This window comes from Eptatretus burgeri, chromosome 1 (assembly GCF_056783735.1).
Source record: "Eptatretus burgeri isolate ZD-2024b chromosome 1, Ebu_testis_v1, whole genome shotgun sequence".
Classification (NCBI taxonomy): Eukaryota; Metazoa; Chordata; class Myxini; order Myxiniformes; family Myxinidae; genus Eptatretus; species Eptatretus burgeri.
In genome coordinates this window covers 19,289,956-19,298,705 of record NC_140961.1, presented here as the reverse complement: position 1 = coordinate 19,298,705, position 8,750 = coordinate 19,289,956, and the positions used below count along the sequence as shown (strand labels likewise).

General features: G+C 44.6%; 1 pseudogene; it reads left to right on the top strand.

The window, feature by feature from the left end:
- Positions 1 to 836: 836 nt before the first annotated feature.
- Positions 837 to 6,288, top strand: LOC147033961 (uncharacterized; annotated as a pseudogene).
- Positions 6,289 to 8,750: the final 2,462 nt, after the last annotated feature.

Genomic DNA, 8,750 nt, shown 5'->3' with positions numbered 1-8,750 from the left:
TGCGTAGCATGGTCAATATTAGGCTTGGGTAAAAGAATCGATTACTCAGATGGAATCGATTCCCTCCATTGGAACTGGGAATCAAACCCTAAGTCCGAAAGAGCCGATTACCTGCCTGTAACAATTCCAAGTTTCCGGAGTCGATTCCTACGACCGTATTTTCCCGTGTATAAAATGCACTTTTTAATTGGCAAAAAAAGGTTGAAGTTGGGGGTGCTGTTAATACACGGGTGTAGCAAAACAACAACATTAGTCTTAAAAATGATCAACGCTGAATTTCAATTATATTCCAAATGAACACTTTTGTAGCAGTCGGAACTGCTGTTAATCTCAATTCCACCCTTTTAAATTTTGAAAACCGGCTTCAGGTTAAGAGTTTGTACAGCGTTTTATTAACCGTGTGTGGGAATCAATGTCATGCTCGAAAACATCCGGAGACACCCGGAGTTTAGGTGCGTGGTTTATATGGAGCCTCGCATCTCTGAAAACGCCATTAAAACACACAAAAAGAAGAACACTAGGACTCACATCAAAGGAAGAATTATTCACAATAGCTCGAGTCCAATAAGCTTGTGTGGCAAGCTTCTCTCGTATGTCATATTCAAGAGGAAGACACTGCCCAAAGACAAGTTTCCAGCCAGCATCATTGTTCGTGCACATCAGAAGGGGTGGATAGACGAGGGACTTGTAGTAGTGACTGTCTTTTTACATGCATCATTTTCGACATGAACACCTGGTGCAGGCAGAATTAATCCACCAAGGTTGTTCCTTACATGCTGATGCTATGAAGTCTGAGGCCTATAAGCCTACTTACTGTGGCCTTCACAAGACTCGTGATGCATCTCAGTTCCAACCTTCTTATATTTGATGATCCTTTGAACAGTCACTTTGGTGGTCGTTTTGCACCGACGGGAAAGCTTATTGGGAGAGCAATGCGATTGTCAATACGAGAGCTACGAAGATGTCTTTGGCTTCGCATAGCACCAACATGGCGGCCACATGATTTTTCAGGTTGAAATTGTGTGTGGACCCAGGCCAGCTATCCAACCAATGGGTAAAATGAGTGTTACACATGGACGGATGAACAAGTGGATTCCTATGTAGATATTATCGATTCACATACACTAGTTTATTTTCAGTCCATTTATAGGTGAATGACTCCCTCATATTTAGAGATATTTGGCAGATTTTCCGCATTTCCTAAGTATTGGTGGGAAAGATAGTCAGAGCAGAAATTTCTAATTTGTTCAGGCTGCTGGTAATAACTCACCTACTCTTTGCAAGGGAAACAGTGGACTTACAGGTCCACCATCTAATGTTAGTAGACGCGGTACCTAGCTTAACGTCCATCCAAGGGATGGCACACTTTATGAAGGAACATCCGGCCTGCAAAGCACCAATCGGACAGTTTGCAGTCAGGTCGAGAGTATAGAGCAGACGTCTCAGAGGTAAGTGTGCTACATCTTCACCAAGCTGTCAGACATGCATATACATAAACCAATATACATATAAACAAATAAAAACTGTCAGCAGGTTTTGAAATATTGTGAATATCTCGTTCGTATAATGAATGACTCACATATTCATATTATGTTCATCCAAATTAATATTTTACATTATTTACTTGGTTCACACCTTTCATTCATTGAATTGCGAAAAGGTGTGCAGCCAGTCAACTGGAGCCTTTGCATTTTCTGTCAAACTGCAAATAAGAAGGCACGACTGATCTCCGTCATGACTAAGCAAATGAGTGATCAAATAATTCAAGCCTCACATCTTGACTACAAAGTTGGCCTTCGACTGGCAGGAGTGATTGACCTAATTGCAGCTGAAGCCAAATATCATCTGCCTTGTCTTAGCACATTTAACAGGTCTACCTCCAAAACAAAGCAGGAGTCAGCAAATACAGACCTTGCTATGATACGGCTTTGCCAAGAGCTCCATCATTCAGCTGACAAAGGACATGTGATTCTTCTGGAGGATATATGGGAAAGGTATAAGGTGCTAGCTGAGGAATCTTCAACCATGATTCAGCCGTCCTATCAAAGCAAAAGAGGAACATTCAAGGAAAAGTTGCAGTCACAGCTTGGGGACTTTTTCAATTTCTTTCAACCTCTTGACAGTTGTATATCAGAACGAAGAACCATATTGATTCCCACTAAGGCCTAAGTCACATTTGCTCTACAGCTAGGATATGGCGGCCGTACCCCCCCTGAATTGACAGAAACGTGCGGCGGCCGCAGAGTTTCTGAGGTGGCCTCAGGCTGGCCCTACGCCGCATGGCTATCTTTTTCAGGCCGTAGGGGTCACCGTGGAATTATAGTGCAGAGTTATAACTTTTTTCATTTCTACGTTGGCTGTAGCAATTCGACGAGCCAAGCTGTGACGTAGATGTGTTCCACGTCGACCTACGTAGGGCGTACGGTGGGCTTGCGTTATTTGTGCGGCTGCCATAGGCTCTTATCAATGAAAAATGAATTTTGCCAACCCCAAAAAATTACGGCGGCCGCACTGTTTCCACGGTCGCCGTAGGGTAGTCCTAAGGCGTCCCTGTGTTCAACGTACGGTGGCCTTGCGGTCTGTGTAACTACCTGCGGGCAACGCATGGTCGACGCACGGTTCCCCTACGCCCGCCGTGCGTCCTACGTACGGCCTCCATGGCAGTCTGTGTCGACCGTGCGTCCACTGTGCGCTACCGCTAGAGATCGGAGTATAGGTGTTTGCCTATACAGTGGTGCCCCCAGAATCCCAATTTAATTCGTTCCAGGAGACTGTTCGGATTGCAAAAAGTTTAGATTACAAAACTATTTTCGCAATAAGAAATAATGGAAAGTGAATAAATCCGTTCCTGGACCCCAAGAAAACCCACTTTAAACTGAAAATTCCCCATGTTTAAGGTAAAATAAGATGAGTAAATGACCTTAGGTGGCGGTGTATCGTATGTAAACTGGTACAATCACCACATCCAAAGGTTCACACAGGCTCGAGATCCGGCCTGGGTTCCGATCGCTCGCGCACTCTGCGAGAGCGCTGCCCCCAGGGCAGCTCATCAAACATGATGCCCCCAGAACCACAATCATTTTCATCAAACGCATCAGGCTGAGGTAATCATGGATATTACAAATTACAACTGGCTTTTCTGTGAAATTAAATCCTTTCCCGACAGTCCGTCACACTACGTTATCGGATTGCTTTTTTGTTATTAATTAAAATACAAGATGAGTTAAAAAAAAAAAAACAGCACAAATCAAGGTGAAAACACGAGGTAAAGCATCGATCGACACACAAGAGATGCTTTCACGAGGACTTCGACCGACGAACTGAATGAACAAAGCGTGAAGATGCAGGTCGAACAGGCGGGGGAGACGCATGTGAACAAACATGAACACTACGTTGTGTTCGGTTTTTGAAAATGTGTTCGGTTTTTTGTTTTTACTGTTCTATTCTCTGTTCTATTCACCCTCTCATTTTCCCAAGGTCATCTGCCATCTGCTTGGAAATCTGCTAACATCACTGCCCTGCATAAAAAAGGTGCAAAAACAGATCCCTGTAACTACAGACCAATCAGCCTTCTCCCAATCATCAGCAAGGTTATGGAATCCATCATTGCTTCAGACATGAAATCCTTCCTCTTCTCCAATGGCTTGATTTCCAATCATCAATTTGGTTTCAGACCAGGTCACTCTACCCTGGATATGCTGCTACTGCTCTCCCATCAATGGATGGAGGTCCTCAATGCCAGACAGGAAATCCGAGCCGTATCCCTGGACATATCACGTGCTTTTGACACAGTCTGGCACCCTGCCCTACTCACCAAACTCTCTTCCCATGGTATTCAAGGCCATCTCCACTCATGGCTCGCAGACTTCCTCTCCTGTCGCAGTCAACGTGTGGCCCTAAATGGAGTTCTTTCATCCCCTCTTCCTGTGCAGGCTGGAGTTCCTCAAGGTAGCGTTCTGGGCCCTGTTCTTTTTCTGGTTTTCATCAATGATCTCTCGGACTCTCTGGAAAATCCTCTATTTCTCTTTGCCGATGACTCCACCCTCTGCCGTACCATCTGTCATCCCTCAGACCGGCAAGCAGCAGCTTCTTCGCTCACTGCAGATCTGGATAAAATCACAAACTGGTCCAACACGTGGAACATGTCTTTCAATCCACACAAATCTCACACTCTCACTATGTCTCTTCGAAAGGACCGTTTACAAAACCCCCCATCCACTTTCTCAACAATCCTCTGGAAGAAGTCTTTTCTTTCAAGCTTCTGGGTCTCACTATCTGCCATGACCTTTCCTGGGAAAGTCACATTTCCAACCTCGCCTCAAAAGCCAGTCGCCGACTGGGAATCCTCCGTCGTGCAAAGTCCTTCCTCGGCCCTCTTGAGCTCCTGACTACTTACAAAGCTTTTGTCCGTAGCCTGATGGAGTACTGCTCTCCCCTCTGGGCTGGTGCTCCTGCCTCCCACCTTTCTCGACTTCACGCTGTCGAAACCAGGGCTTTTAAGATCATTGGCATCTCCCGCAATGAAGCTGAGTCTTTGGGCCTCTCACTCAATCACCGCAGGTTGGTCGGTGGTCTTTCTGTCTTCTACCGACTCCTCTCCAGCCTTGCCCCCTGCTCTCTCTGCGATTTGTCCCAACCACATTTCCACAGGGCGCTCAAGGTCCGCCAACAACCCCCTTCTGGTAAAACTACCAAAATCACGAATCACTGCTCATCTTCACTCTTTCATTCCTCTTTTTTCCCGCCTTTGAAATAAACTTCCTCACTCTATTCTTTCCCATTCTTCCCTCCAGGCTTTCAAAACAGCTGTTCACCACCACCTCTTATCTTCCCCCATCCAAATCCTCGATCTTTTCTACCCCCGATAATCCACCCATGCCCACTTCCTTCAATTCTCCTGCTTTCCTTCCTGAAAGTCCCTGTAATGTCCATCTTCTCCTCGCCATGTTCCCCGTCCCATCCCCATCCCTCTCCCTTCCACAGTTCACCTGTGTCTGTTCCCCAATGTTTTGTCCCTTCCACTCCCACCCCTCTTGTCTCATGCCTCCTTGCTGTGAGTTGTGTGTTAGCTCTCATACGAGCCTCGACCAAGGTATACAAAAAATAAAAAAATAAAAAAAAAAAAGAGCTGGTATATATACCCACTTGTTACCGTCTGTCTGGCCGCACGTTCGCCTTAGGGCCCCCCTGTGGTCCCCCTGCGGTTGCCTTGTTGGCACCTTGAGGCTACCTTGCATCTGCCTTGAAAATTCTATGGCCGCCACAGGGATGCCCTAAGGTCACCGTGCGACATCAAATCAAAGACCATACGGCACCCCCACATTTTCGTTCTCCACAATTTCTAAATACGCCATGTGGCTCCCCGAAAAATAAAAACATATGTGACTGCAACATTGTGTGACCGTGGAAATACTGCGGCCGCCCTATAATTGCTGGTGGCCGTAGATTTTGTAGACCCTACGGCCGCCGTGCCAAATGTGACTTAGGCCTAAGTACCAGCCAACAGCAGTTTTTCAGATGAAAGCAGATAGAGGAGAGTGAGGAAAAGTTAGCCTTTCCTAAGTATGAGCCCCAGGATGACATTTTACTTTCACTTGTTCATGTAGCTATGAAAGTCCATGGAGACATGATGGAAACTCCAGGACACAAAGGGTTCTCTCTCAGTGAAGAAGATGCTATAGCATGCATTCCCAAGAGTTTATATTTGCTACTGAGACTGATCGCGGTGGCCAGGCATCCCTTGAAAACGATAGCCCTGGGAACAATGAAGAACATGTCTGGAGCAGAGTTCTGAGTGTGGCACAAGATCTTGTCTACTCCGTCAGTGGTGGCAACAAATGGACTCCAAAACATGTTGGTCTTGCAAGTACTCTTCATCAAGCTACGCGGTGGAAAGACCTAGTACGATTGTTCAACAAGGCAGGGCATTGCCTGATTTACAAACAGGTGTTGCAAGTTGACACTTCCTTAGCTGAGAGCACTCTCAAATCATTGGACAAAGCAACTGGTGCCATCATTCCACCAAACATTGAGGCAAATAAATTCATCTACCACACTTGTGATAACATTGACATCCTTGATGAAACACTTTATGGAAAGAATACCTTCCATGCAACTCAAATGGCAGCATGGCAACGAGGCCAAACAACTGATGCTTCTCTTAAAAATCTCGAGCTATCCACAAGACATACTTTGATTGTGCCAAATGGCCTGGAGGAGCTGCATCCTGTCAGTATAACTCGTGGAAAGCATGCCAGCAACAGATTGATGATCAGACTCCTTGCATGAATACAATGTGATTTGCGTAAAAGATGTTAGGCATTCCTGAAAACTGTTTATGCTGACTGAAATTTGTTCACGTAGCAGCATGGTAGATCTTTGTTTAGTTTTTATGATGACAGACGAGGAACTTTAACTTCTACATTTTATTAAAAACATCGCTTCATAAACTTATAAATTCGCTTACATAAACATCGGTAACCATGTAAACATTAATTAAAATGCTTCAAATATATGTTACTCATTTTTCTTGACCCTCAAAATGTAGGTCTAGACATCTCTTTTGCCAGGTTTGCATGCATAGTAACAAAGTTACAGCAGAAAATAGATTTTTTGGTAATGGCGGTAGCTAATTAGCATAATAATAGATTTTTGGCATGTTACGAGTTTTATTAGCCTGTTGCTTTGATCTATTGCTCAAGGGACATTTCTAAGATGTGTACATGTGAACAATGTGTATTTATTTAAATGGTATAGTAGTGCCTGTCCCAAGAAAGTGCCCAAAATTGTCAATTTGGCAGCCATTTTGTTTATGAGAATTCGATGGTCAAAAACTCAAAATTCAGCTTGGGAACTGTAGTGTCGTGGTAGAGGTGTGCCAAGGCAGACACGAGCCAGGGGATAGCACAACCCTGCTTTATCGCCACGAGCGAGAGCGTGAGCGTACGTTGCCCGTAACTCCACTTTATTACGTACTCGATGCACTCTACAGCCACACGACCTACAGGCTCCACAGACCACAGCGGCTACACCAATGCCTCAGGCGGCGCAACCTCCTATATCCTGTGCAGGCACATGATCACTCCAAAACCACTCCTCCACACCTCCACCACGCTTCCCGCACCATACCCTGCCCCCGCAGGCCACTACACCACAGGAACAGGGCAAGTCGAATTCAGCATACCTTAAGGCCCAGTCATACCTTGACGTCTCAGCCAGCAATGGCAACGTATTAAAATCTTTGTAAAACGCTGGCTTACGTTGAACTTTTGATGTTTTTTTTTTTAAAGATTCGGACGTATTCATAATGACTTGGTCTTATGCATAACGTATTAGAAACGGATACAGAACGTTTCGTTGTGTTATAGATAATTATACCAACGAATGCTGAACCTGTTGTCGGCCTTCACAACCTATGCCCAACGATAGTCTAACTTATGCATAGCGCGTTGCACGCATCGCCGACGATGACGTGACGTAGGTTATGGAAAGGCTGCCGCACAACGATTCAAATCATAACCGCCGCAGAAATGGAGGTGTCAACATCGCAGTCACACCTTGGCCATCTTGCCAGCATATGCCGACCTCTGAAAAATGCGTCTAAAACGCTGGCGCACGTCGAATACGGTATGGGTAAGTTTGGTATACGTGAATAGAACGCTAAAGTACGCTATCATATGTCATATTAAATGGAGTACTTCTTGTAATTTTAAACATGTTGAAAATTTTACGACGTACTTGCCGTATGACACACGCTCCGCATGCGATGGGAATAAGTTGTACGCACGATATGCGATCGTTGACACACATCGACACACGTTACTTGAAAGGTACTCATAAGTTGAAACACGTCAAGGTAATGGTTAGCGTCAGTATTCCAGACTCCCGGTTTTTTTTTTTCCTTCAGTATGACGGTGTTCAGTGTACAGTGTGGTTATGATTTAAATCCTTGAGCGGCAGCCTATTAATTATATTATATTATAACCGCACTAGAAATAGAAGTGTCAAAATCACCATCATACCGAAGGAAGGAAGAAAAAAACAAACAAACCATGAAGCCTGGAACACTGACGCTAACCATTACCTTGATGTGTTTCGACTTGTGAGCGCCTTACAAGTAACGTGTGTCACCGATCGCGTGACGTGAGTACAACACGTTACTCATAGGTTAGAAATAAGTTTCGGGTACGCTAAACATTACCTCGACGTGTTTCGACTTATGAGTAACTTGCAAGTAACGTGTGTCAACGATCGCATGACGTGCCTACAACTTATGGCCAGCGTTATGCGGAACGTGTGAGTCATACGCTGGCATAAGTCTTAAAATTTCAAGCATGGAAAATTTGAGGCCAACTGAAAAGTACAACGTTTAAAGCCAGCATACAACGACGTATGGCAGTGTTTTTCAGCATGCTCTCAATGTTATCAAAACTTACCCATAACGTATTCAACGTGTACCAGCGTTTTAGACAAATTTTCCAAAAATCGGCATAAGCTGGCTAAAACGTCAAGGAGTGACTGGGCCTTTAATTAAGTTTAAAAAGTCATGTTCCCAACTTTTATGAAAAAATGCTTCTGGGATGCACATTTCTCAGAAATACGTCTAGTCTAAAGGATATTAAAGGATTATCTTTGGTTTTGAACTTGGGATTACAATACCAGGAGTTAGTGCTCAAGTGGAGCATAAAAGTAAAGCATGCCGCAGGCCCATCAAATTACATGCTTCAGGAGAAGTTTGCCTAAAGAAGTTG